Source organism: Globicephala melas, chromosome 17 (genome assembly GCF_963455315.2).
Source record: "Globicephala melas chromosome 17, mGloMel1.2, whole genome shotgun sequence".
Taxonomy (NCBI): domain Eukaryota; kingdom Metazoa; phylum Chordata; class Mammalia; order Artiodactyla; family Delphinidae; genus Globicephala; species Globicephala melas.
The window spans coordinates 14056645-14069030 of NC_083330.1; positions in this window are offsets into that span (position 1 = coordinate 14056645).

Here is a 12386-nt window from a genome sequence, read left to right on the forward strand (position 1 = left end):
TAATAGTATCTATGTGATTGTCAAAGACGTATGCCTTGCTGTTACAGAAAGAAAAGAATTCAAAACAATTTTCTGTGTCTCTATGGTCATTTTCTACATGAAATCATCAGGTAAAACTGAAAATCAGAGATATGAACACGCAGAAAATCCTAGCCTTAAGCTATCTGATTTGAATCTTTGCTTGCTTTCAATTTTAACCTAATCCAAACCCTAAGGGATCAGTTCTTATCTCATAAGGATGACTGTTTAGCGTATTATTTGTCACCACCCTCTGTACACATAACACCCTATTTCATTTAAAGATACCAGGTGCAATATTACCATGGATCCAATTGGAAATCAGACTCCCAAATGGGATATATTTTCCTTAATGCTGGTGCAAGATTCCCATTATGCTAATGGTACCTAGGGTGCACTTTAGGAAAGAATACGACCCTAAATGTTCATTTATGAAAGCTTTCTTTTCTGAATAGGAGAGGTTATTTTAATGATATGCATTTTTTGTACATAGAAAGCATTAAACATTATCATCATCAGTAACTATTCCATCACTCTGGCAGTCTGGATTAAATAAAACTGTCATTATTGCAATGATACTGCCCTGTTGGCTGCACAGTGTTTGTATGCTCATTCCTTAGGGATTTGTAAAGAATTTCTGATATATTTGAACATTCGAAACATTTGGGATGCATAGTACTTTTTAAAAAATTTGTTTCAACTTCATGTCTTGCCCTTTTCTTGTCTCAACTCATGTCTTTCTAAAATCAGAAATGTATTTATTTGATGAAATGAGCCCTAAACATGTTTTAATAATTTTCGATAACTCCATAAGGGTAACATCTGGCTGTTTACTTCAAACAGCAAAATCTGGTATTCATAAGAGTTTATAAATAATATATATTTTAGATCAGATGAATTCTCTGTCTGTGAAGTTTTCACTCTGCCACCTACAGTGAATATATCAACGTGAAAAGTTATTTAACATTCTCTAACCATGAGTAAGTAAATTCTTACTATTTAATGCCAGAATGTAGGTTTCCAAATTCATTTCCACTTTGCATTGCAATTCTCTGGAATTCCACCTCTATTATACTAATGATTATATTTTTGTACTAAATGGGGTCCCCTCATAACTAAAATTACATCCCGGGGTTAAGTACGAATATAACTCACAAAAACACGGAATCGTTGGTTAGTGGTCTAAAACAATTACTTCATTTTCTAAACATCACTACCTTACTTCTGGGAGTGTTTTACCCCTCTTGGAGAAGAAGTTCAACAGGTGTTAATCAAACTCATTTGGATCAACGCTTTCTATCCTTTTCCCTCTAAGTCTATTTGTGTTGAACATCTTTTATGGACATTCCATTGTGCAGGTATATTCATTAAAGCCAGGTGGTAAATGGGTATGTATTTACATCTTTTCAGTAATTGCAAGAGTGAAAAGTCTGACTCAGACCCTTTTAACTGAAACCACTGAAGGCTTCCTACAATGATGGATGCCACGTGAGTTACATGAAACCCCCCACCATGGCGCTCTGACCAGCCTCGTCCCCACCATCGTCGTCTTCCCTCTCATTCCTGGAACGTGCTTTACCTCCATTTGGCTGCTCTCACTCAGGCAGAAGGAAGAAAGTCTATTATACCAATTTCTCTAATGTGAGCACAGGGTATCCCTCCCCCGAAACCTGTTTCCCAGAGATAGAATGTGATCAACAAATATTTGTTGAATGTGCAAACGGGGGTAATACTATCAATCTCACAAGCTGTTGTGTGTATTACACAAGGTACTACATTTGAAGCATTTAGACTAGTGCCTGGTACACACTGAACACTTTCTACATGATACCGATTATTAGTATCATCATGGTCAGTAGACCTTTGGGGGCTAATGTGCCCAATGAGTGCATGTCTCGCTCCTTAGCAGAGATACAAACTTTGGAAAGGAGTGGATTACACTCTAAAGTGGAACCACTTGCTCTTCTGAAAAGCTGACCATTCTCCATTTGGTCTTTGACAGGTGCAAGCACAGGTGCCCGGAGAACATAGACTCTCCCATGCTGGAGATGGGAGGAGAGAGAAGACTGCATAGACCCAGGGTAAGAATGGGAGCAACTTAGCAACACGTTCTCACTTGTGCTCTGAACTCCTTGCACTTATTTCTCAATAGTTTTTTTTTTTTAATGAAATATAGTTGATATATTATGTCATGTTAGTTTTAGGTGAATTATATAGTCAGTTGACATTTGCATACATTATGACATGATCATCACAATAAGTCTAGTAACCATCTGCCCCCCTACAAAAGGTATTACGACATTATTGACCATATTCCTTATCCTTATTGGCCATATCCTTATCCTTCTTCTTTTTAGAACTGGAGATCTGTATCTCTTAATCCCCTTCACTTATTTCCCCTCCCACCCACCTCCCCTCTGGGAACCACCCATTTGTTCTTTCTATGAGTCTGTTGTCACTTCATTTTGTTTGTATGGTTTTTAAGATTCCACACGTAAGTGAGTCATAAGGTATTTGTGGACAACGTGGATGGATCTAGAGAGCAATATGCTAAGTGAGATAAGTCAGAAAGAGAGTCAATAGTTCCTAACGCTTTCTTCCTCTCTTCCAGAATCAAATGCTGCAGAACTTCAAAGTTCAGTCTCTTGCCCTCCACTGACCCCCAGATATCGACGGTAACCGTGGATTTAAATGTCATTGTCATGCTTGTGATCCCCAAATGTATGTCTCCAGCACTGATAGCTATTATCTGAGCTCCAAACAAGCATATCCAGCTATCTATTTTGTGTCTGTGCTTGACTTTCTCACAGAAAATTTAAAATTAATGTGTCCAAATGGAGTTTTAAATTTTTCTTCAAGTGTATCTTGCCCTTAAGTCTTTCTCATTACAGGAAATGAAGCTATCACCCATTCAAGTTCTCAAGCCAGAAACCTGGAAGCTATCATGGATGCTTCTGTAATCATCACCCACATCTCATCTTTCAGCAAATCCCGGCAACTCCACCACCAAAACATATCTTGAATCAACTTTCTTCATTCGGTCCTCGCTGTAATCATCTGAGTTCCCATCATCGCCTCTCACCAGGGTTACTATATAGGCTTCCTCTCTAGCTCTCTCTAATCCACTCTCCAAACAGTAGCAAAATTCATCTTCCTAGTAAATTGCAGAAGTTTGGTCCCAGCACTTAATTTCGTTGACTGAGCGAAAATAAAAACCAGGGAATAAAATTATTCTACAGTCTTCTCCTATTGTTTCTGATAACTGGGATCCATCTTCCCACTGATGGTTCAGTCTAGCAGTGGTACCAGTTTGGAGTCAGAGTCAAAAAGACCTTGGAGAAGGCTATAGGATGGCTCTGACAAATAGCTCAAATTGTGACCTGCATAGATACCTGCCCATTACACTGTCCAAAGTATAATGACGTATGTCTAGACTATTTACTGAAAGAGGCAGAATTTAATCCCATCCAAGTACTGGACTTTCACTGGGGTCAAACGTGCTCAGCCATCAGGAACACTCTTCTGTTGGATGATCGTGTGCTTTAGGTAACCCAGAGCTGGGAAACATCCTTCAAGTGTCTCTGTGCACAGCCCAGGGGGACAGGATTAGATGAAGAGGTCACACCACAGCCATGCAAACCAAACTTAAAGTATAGACCCTCCCTGAATCTCCCTCACACACACAGCAATGCTTTGCCCGGAGAAATCAAGTGATACCACAGGGCCCAGGTGGCAGTCCTGACATGCTTCTATAACCGCACCTGTGCTTCCGTTCATAGATATGCTTGTTGCAGAATTCACCTTTGAGCCTTTTTATTCCCAGAGGGGATGCGACAGAACTTTAATTGCAATTTTGACGTCAAACCTTCTGGACACGCCCTAAATGAAATGATGCACACGTAAAAGTCATTTTCATCGGCTTCTAAAAGCAGGATGCAAAGTGTCACTAGCTTTCGCACTGCAGACTAAACTATCTGTTTTAGGGGAAATTTCTGACCCATTTCTGAATGGCCATCAAACCAATGGGTGGAGTAGTATAGAAGTTGAGTACTCGGCTTCCTGCACATCTGGTGACACAGGACAGGGGAGCTCTGCCTGGGATTCAGGCCAATGCCAGAGCAGTAGAATATGCATGTCTTACCTATGAGGCTTTTGCTCAGTTTTGGTTACTCCCCTTCATGGGATAACCCTTCCCTATAGCCTTACTCTTCCTGAAAATGCTTTGTCAGCTCTACCTTTGCTGCACTCCAGAGAAACTCAAGGGACCTCTCATCCATTTCCTAAATCATTAAGAAGGCTGAAGACAAGTCTCAGCTCCTTGCTTGGGGAAGGAACAGGGAATGCTTGAGCACCTAAAGAAGAATCAGGAAGAGAGAGGGATGGCAGGACCATGCAGTCCATCTATTTTACATATTTATTCTGTTTTATTTATTCAGTAAAACACAAATATTTTCCCCTATTATTATTATGAACTAAATGTTTGTGTATCTCCCAAATTCATATGTTGAAGCCCTAACCCCCAGTGTGATGGTATTTGGAGGTAGGGTCTCTGAGAGGTACTTAGGTTTAAATGAAGTCATGAAGGTGGGGCCCTCATGATGGTATTAGTGTCCTTATAAGAAGAGGACACCAGAGCCCATTGTCTCTATCTCTCTCACTATCTCTGTCTCTGTCTCTTTCTGTCTCCATCCGGTGAGGACATAGAAGGATGGAGGCCATCTGCAAAGCAGGAAGAAGGCCCACACCAAGAATCAAATCTGCCAGCCCTGTGATCTTGGACTTCCAGCCTCCAGAACTGTGAGAAATAAGTATCTATCTTTTAAACCACCCAGCTTGTTATAACAGCCCATGCTTAGACAGTATGTTACAAGATTTATCACATAATTATTAAAAGCATTTTAAAATTCTGCTGAGAATATGACTGCATTGTGCTTTTTACTTAATCATTTTTCTTTGAGGGAATACATATGCCATTTCTAATTTCTCACAAGTATAAGTAACTCGTGATGGTCACTCTTGTGCATAAAGCCCTTCCCATTTTTAGTAATGTTTCCTTTGAATTCATTCCCAGAATCTGAATTTCTAGATCAAGATGTGAGACCTTTAGATCATATTGCCACATATATACAATGGAATATTACTCAGCCATAAAAAGGAATGAAATTGAGTTATTTGTAATGAGGTGGATGGACCTTTTGTCTGTCATACAGAGTGAAGTAGGTCAGAATGAGAAAAATACAGTATGCTAATGCACATATATGGAATCTAAAAAAACGGTACCGATGAACCCAGTGGCAGGGCAGGAATAAAGACACAGACCTAGAGAACGGACTTGACACAAGTTGGGGAAAGGGAAGCTGGGACAAATTGAAAGAGTAGCATTGACATATATACACTACCAACTGTAAAATGGATGGCTAGTGGGAAGCAGCTGCATAGCACAGGGAGATCAACTCGTGATGCTTTGCAATGACCTAGAGGGGTGGGATAGGGAGGATGGGAGGAAGGCTTAAGAGGGAGGGGATATGGGGATATATGTATACTTATAGCTGATTCACTTTATTGTACAACAGAAACTAACACAACAATGTAAAGCAATTATACTCCAGTGAAGTTATTAAAAAATAAATTAAAAAATAAAAACCATCAATTGATCAACAAATAAATAAATAAATAAATCATATTGCCAAATTGTTTCCCAAAAGTTGCAAGAATTCATCCTTTCATCAGCAATGTAACAAATGGTCTTTCCATCCACCATCCTTCCAATTATTGCCTTCAAATTTTTAAAAGTAATATGATAGATGAAAAGTGTTACTTAACTTTAATGAATATTTCCTTAATTATCAGTAAACATGAACTTTCTTTGGAGTTTAATTTACAATAACCTAAAAGTAAATCCCACAGCTGTAATTTTATGAGCATTTGTTTGGAAAAAAAAATCAATGCACAATCTAATCAATACAATAAAAGTGTATTCACTCAGAATTATGGAAACACTACTCCAGGGTACAGGGAAGCCTTCTTGGAAGAGGATACACTTGAGGAGTTAGGAGTTAGGCAGATGAAAAGAGTCAGGGTGTAGCAGGAGGAGTATGGCCATTCTGGTCACAGGGAAAGGAACAGGTTAAGACACAGAAGCTATAAATGGGGTAGTTGTGGGTGAGAAACTGCAAGTGATCAGTATTGCTGGAGCAGAGGGAGAAAAGGCTAGAGAGCCTGGCAAAGGCTGGATCAGGGAAAGACAGGTTAAAAATTTTTAATTTTACATGATTTTCCTCCCAGTGGTGCTTTGCTTTTCCATCTGCCTGGACTGCACTTCCAAGCTTTATTCTCCTAACAAATTCTTCTTCCTCCCCTCATGCCCAACTCACATCTCCTCCTGGGTGAAGTGCATCCTAACCTTCTGTTCAACACTTGCCTGATTCTATCAGGCACTTAGTCAACTCCCTTCTGGGCTCTTGGGACACACATGGCATTATAATACGCACTGAAATTATCTGTTTAAATTTCCAAAATATACACCTCATAAAAATTAATTAATATAAGCTTACTGGTTCAAAAGAAATCTGAAATACAGTGCATTGGAAGACATTTTCTACTTTAAAGGCAACGCCTTCAGAAGAAATGAAACCAAGACATTTATTTAAAGAATATAGTAGTCTTTGGCTTCCTCCAAGAAATTATCAATAACTAGTAATGCATCATTTGATTTGGTCATTCTCTGATACACTATGATAACACTAGGTTTTACCTTAGTTTCATTGGCTTAATGTAATATATAAATATTGGAAGACAGAAACTTTATTTGGGTTTAGAACACAGCTGAGGGAAGACTGTCTTTGTATTTATTACATCCTAAATTTTTTGAAAATTAATACTAGTAACTTTAGAGTGGCTCTGTCCAATAGGAATTTCTGCAATGGTAGGAACTGTCTGTATCTGTGCTACCCATCACAGTAGTGATGTGCCTATTGAACACTTGAAATGTGGAACCGAATTTTTTTTTTTTTTTTTTTTTTTTTTTGCGGTACACGGGCCTCTCACTGTTGTAGCCTCTCCCATTGCGGAGCACAGGCTCCGGACACGTAGGCTTAGCAGCCATGGCTCACGAGCCCAGCCGCTCCGCGGCATGTGGGATCTTCCCCGACCGGGGCACGAACCCGTGTCCCCTGCATCAGCAGGCGGACTCTCAACCACTGTGCCACCAGGGAAGCCTGGAACCGAATTTTTAAATGTGCACACCTGTAATATCCTTTAATTAAATGCTTTAAATGAATATTTGTTGAGTACCTACTACATATAAAGCTGTATGCTAGGTTGCAAAGATAAATGGATTTGTTAACAAGAGCTTAACAATCTGATCAGAGGTTATTTAGCTTATATCTAATAATCACGTGTATGGTTAGCCCATGTAGCACTAGCTGAGAGAGAAGAACATACAACTCTCCCCTGAATGATACGCTAAGGCTGCATGGAGGAAGTGGCCTCAGGGCTGGGCCTGGAAAGAGAAGCAGGAGCTCAGCCAGCACTGATAAACTCATTACATTCAGATGCATGAGCGTTACTAGGCCAAAAGTTGACTTGTTCAGAGACCACCTGTGTTCCGGACCAATAGTGGAAGATAAATACTAACAGAAGTTGGGAACAGATTAGAGGCTATTGAAGGACAATTCAGTGTTAGGTCCTCATTTTGGTAGAAAATGAGGAAATCTGATAGCTTTTGATCAGAGTGATGACATTACCACATTTGGTCTTTGGAGAGATTTATGTTGGCAATGTTGTGAGGTTGAACTTGGCGGGTGGGGGAGGGCACTGAAGTGACCAGCATTAAAACATGTACACAGTTGGGCTTCCCTGGTGGCACAGTGGTTGAGAATCTGCCTGCTAATGCAGGGGATACGGGTTCGAACCCTGGTCTGGGAGGATCCCACATGCCGCAGAGCAACTAGGCCCGTGCGCCACAACTACTGAGCCTGCGCGTCTGGAGCCTGTGCTCCGCAACAAGAGAGGCCATGACAGTGAGAGGCCCGTGCACCGCGATGAAGAGTGGCCCCCGCTTGCCACAACTAGAGAAAGCCCTCGCACAGAAATGAAGACCCAACACAGCCAAAAATAAAAATAAATTAATTAAAAGAAGGCTCAACATTAAAAAAAAAAAGTACACAGTAATCTAGGCATACAATAATGAGGCTCAAGTGTAACGAAGGGATTGAAAATTAGTTCATAGGTTAAAAAAAAAACCCTCTAAGAAAGCCATTAAGGAACTTTGCTATATAACTTGTAAATCACTACTATTATCATTCTTTCCTGTGATACTTTTTCCTCCCTCAGTTCTGTAATCATGTGATCATATAGTCTGAGATTATGCCAGAAGCTTTCAACTAATGCCAGAAAATGACCCATTTCTCATTAGAATCCTAAGAGGAGAACTATGAAGCCATTCAGTTTCCTCCCAATGGGTTTGTTCTCATCCTAAAGTTGTCCCAAGATACCAGTTAAAGAGTAGTCTCAGGAAAAAATAGATCAAAACACATTTGGTTATTTTATTATATTTGCAAGCCATTGCATTTTAAAAGTGTAGGTTAGATTATACTAAGAAGACTTTTGCATCTGCAAAAAAAAAAGAAGTCTCCACCAGTTCACTGCCTGATGAGAACAGATCTTTCCAGAAGCTTGTGCTTCCATCTGGAGCCCTTTGAATGAACTTCAATGAAACCAATTTTTTTTTCTAACTTACTCCCCAAGGTATACAACAGAGGATTTTTTTAAAGTGAAGTATGATATGCATACATAAAAGTGTACGTATCACAACTATACAGCTTGCTGAAGTTTTCTAAGCTGAACACACCTGCGTCACAGCACCCAGATCAAGAAACAGAGCGTGACCATACAGCCAAACCCTCCTCGTGCTTTCATACAGTCTCCACCTTCCCCTCCAAGGAAAACTACCCTCTTGACCATGTTAGTTTTACCCATCTTTGCACAGTCAATGGAATCAAACAATATGGAATTTTAAATAAGACTTCTTTCACTCTATAGTTTGTGAAATTCACCCATTTTGCTACCTAGAGTTATAGGTCACCTATTCTCATTGCTGTATAGTATCTCATTGTGCAAATATGCCGTAATTTTATTAGTTCATTGACGTATAGTGGACGTTAGCAAACCATGGCCCTCTGGCCAGCTGCCTATTTTTGTAAATAAAGCTTTATTAGATCACAGCCTTGTCCATTCATGTACATATCGTCTACGGCTGCTTTCGTCCTACAATGGCAGAGTTCAAGGAGTTGCAACAGGAACTCCTAAACTTAAAATACGGCCCATAAACCTAAAATATTTACCATCTGGCTCTTTACAGAAAAAGTCTACCAGCCCCTACTTAGAGTGTTCTATTGTGTGACTATGCCACATTCTTTCAGTATTTCCGGTTTTGAACTATTACAAATACTGCATCTATGAAGATTCTAGCTCATGGCTTTTGGTGGGCATGTGTAGAGTGGAATTACGGTGTCACAGGGTACGCATGTGTTTGGCTTTAGCAGACACGACACTGCCAAACAGCTTTCCAAAGGCTTTTACCAATTTACCCACTCGCTAGTAATACAGAAGTTCCAGTTTCTCCCATTCTAGGTCCACCCACTGGCAACATATAAGTTCCAGTGTCTGCCTATACCTTGCATCTTCCATCTTCTTAATTTTAGCCATCTAGTCGGTGTGCAGTGATATCTCATTGCGTGCTTAATTTACATTTCACTGGTTACTAATGAAGTTCAGCTTCTTTTCTAATGTTTATTGGCTATTAGGATATCCTCTTTTGTGAAATTTATATTTAAATTGTGATCATGTTTTTGATGGCCTGACCACCCTTTTTCTCACTTATTTGGAGGCATTCTTTTTACATCCTAGATATGAATCCTTTGTTGGACACATGCGTTGTGAAGACCTCTCCCACTCTATGGTTTGCCTTTCACTCTCTTAATGGTATATTAGTGTTTCTCATGTTTAAGAAGTATTTTCCTATTCTATAGGCAAGAAGGTGTTTTCCTCTGCAAAGCCTGATAGTTTATTACCCACATTTGTACTTTTAATCCACCTGGAACTGATTCCATGTGTGTGACATGAGGTAGAGACCCGGATACATTTTTTTCCATATGAATATCCAGTTACTCAGCAAAATAAAATCTACTTGTCAATTTGTATACGCACACACACACATACAAATCTACCAACATTTCAACTAGGAATACATTGAATTACAGATAAATTTGAGGAGGGCAGATATCTTTATAATTACAGAGAGCATGTTAAGCTACTTTGACTAAAACCAAGGAAGCCTGTATTTATTCAATTTTTATTCACTCAGAAAATATTTATACAGTATCTGTTAGTTACATGGCAAGTTGGAAGTTTCAGAGGTTTGAGAAAAACTAAGAAAATTGAGAATAATCACAATAGAACACCTAGGAGAAATTAGTAGGGAAGCTGAGAATTTTCTTGAGACACCAATAGAAGTAGGACATCATGTGACTACAGAGATCAAAACCTAAATAGTGTATCTTTGGTGCTCAGTTACGAAGATAGGCTCATCCTGGGTAGGAGTTTTGCCAGCAAAATGCTACCATACACAATAGAGTAAGGGATTGGAGGATACTGGCTAAAAAGTGGTTGAAATTATAGACCATGAAGTCCAACCTGGATGGGAAATGAAGGCATGAGCGATAGACATAGAGGCAGTAGGGTGCAGGAGGTCTTGAGCCTGACAACAGGCACCGTGAGTGGGTGTAGCTAAAGGAAATAGCCGGAGTGGCCTGAGAGAGGGATTTTGAAATTGATTTCCATGGTGTGCAGTTCCCGGAAATGGCGCAGCCCAAAGTATGGAAACGGAGTTAAAGCAAAGGTAACTGAAGATGAACAGGCCAAGAGTAGGAGAAGCTAGGAGATGGAGGCGGCAGTGACTCAAAACGCTGCAAAGACCCAGGGCAGGGCGCAAGATGGTGAGCCAGATGCCAACACATTAGACAAATAGAGGAAGCGACCTACAGATTGATAGATGGCGGTGGGGCATAAGGAAGGGCGGGGCTCAGAGCAGTGGTTTCCCAGGAGGGTTGAGGAGTGAGAATCTGCTGGAGAATGGGGAGGTGAGGGGCCCCTGGCACCCCCTTGACACTGCCACATGTAGGACAAGCAGCCCTGAGCAGAGAGAGAGGGGGCACTCCCTGCAGGAGTGAACCAAGGCTCAGCTATGGGAAAGAGAAAACAAGAGCATGAAGAGAAAAGTTTGAGGATGTGAGGGACTGTGTTCCCTATTGGAAAAACGTTCCAGGGGACGCGGTAGAAAGACTGTTGAGGAAGATGGGAAGAGGCTAGTGTATGATCAGAACCACCCATGGCCTTGAACAGAAAAAGTCTGTGCTCAGCATTTTGCCCTAATGTTCCGGTTAGAATCGGTTCTGAAGCTGTTCTGCTGCCATTCACATCTGCTTCACAGTCTACAACGGGAACCCACTTTATTTTATTTGAACCTCTAAATAAGACATAAGCGTATAACCCAGATAGAACATTTTTGAAATACCATAAATCGCATTTTTCAATATTTGCACCTTGTGAAAAAGAACCAGTTTACAGGTGATGTTTATGATACCCACGTAAACAGAAGTCATTATTACCTTGGGACTCTCTCAATTCTCATTCACCTGTTTTATTCTGCTATATATAAGCCATTTGTTTTTTCACAGCTATATTTTAAAGAAAATCCATAAATTGGTGTGTCTACTTAAAAGTAGTTTTGCCAGTAATGATCCTAACTGCTGGGTTTCGTTAGACGTCCTTAAGGAGTGCCAAGTCTCTGAGAAGTCATTCAGAGACCTGTTGTTACTTTGAACCACACATTTAAAATAATTGAAGAAGTAGGAATTAGGACTTTTCAGAGTCCTTTATATATTAAGGATTAGATTTTCCCTGAGAAAATTAAAAGAAACTAAAACTATCTTGCATAGAAGAGTAAGTTTGACGGTGACTCAGAAAGGAAGTAGAGTTAAACAAATCAAATTTTATCAACCATGAGAAAGATCTGTAACAGCCTCATGTGTATCTTTGTGTTTGCTTTTTCTTGTTATAGGGCTAACCCTTCCCTTTTCCTTAATATACTGTAAGAATAATAATAGTGTTTAGAAGGCTTTTTTCTTCCTAAAAATGGAGAGAGAAAACTCAGAGTTCACAATGAGAGATTTCCAGGCTTATCACTAGTATCTTCATTAAAAAATCAATCAATCAATACATTTGAAACATACATTCTTTGGTATGGTCCTGGGTTTTCTATATTATGAAACAGAACAAGTGCAGAAAGTTTTTATTTTCTTTTGGTT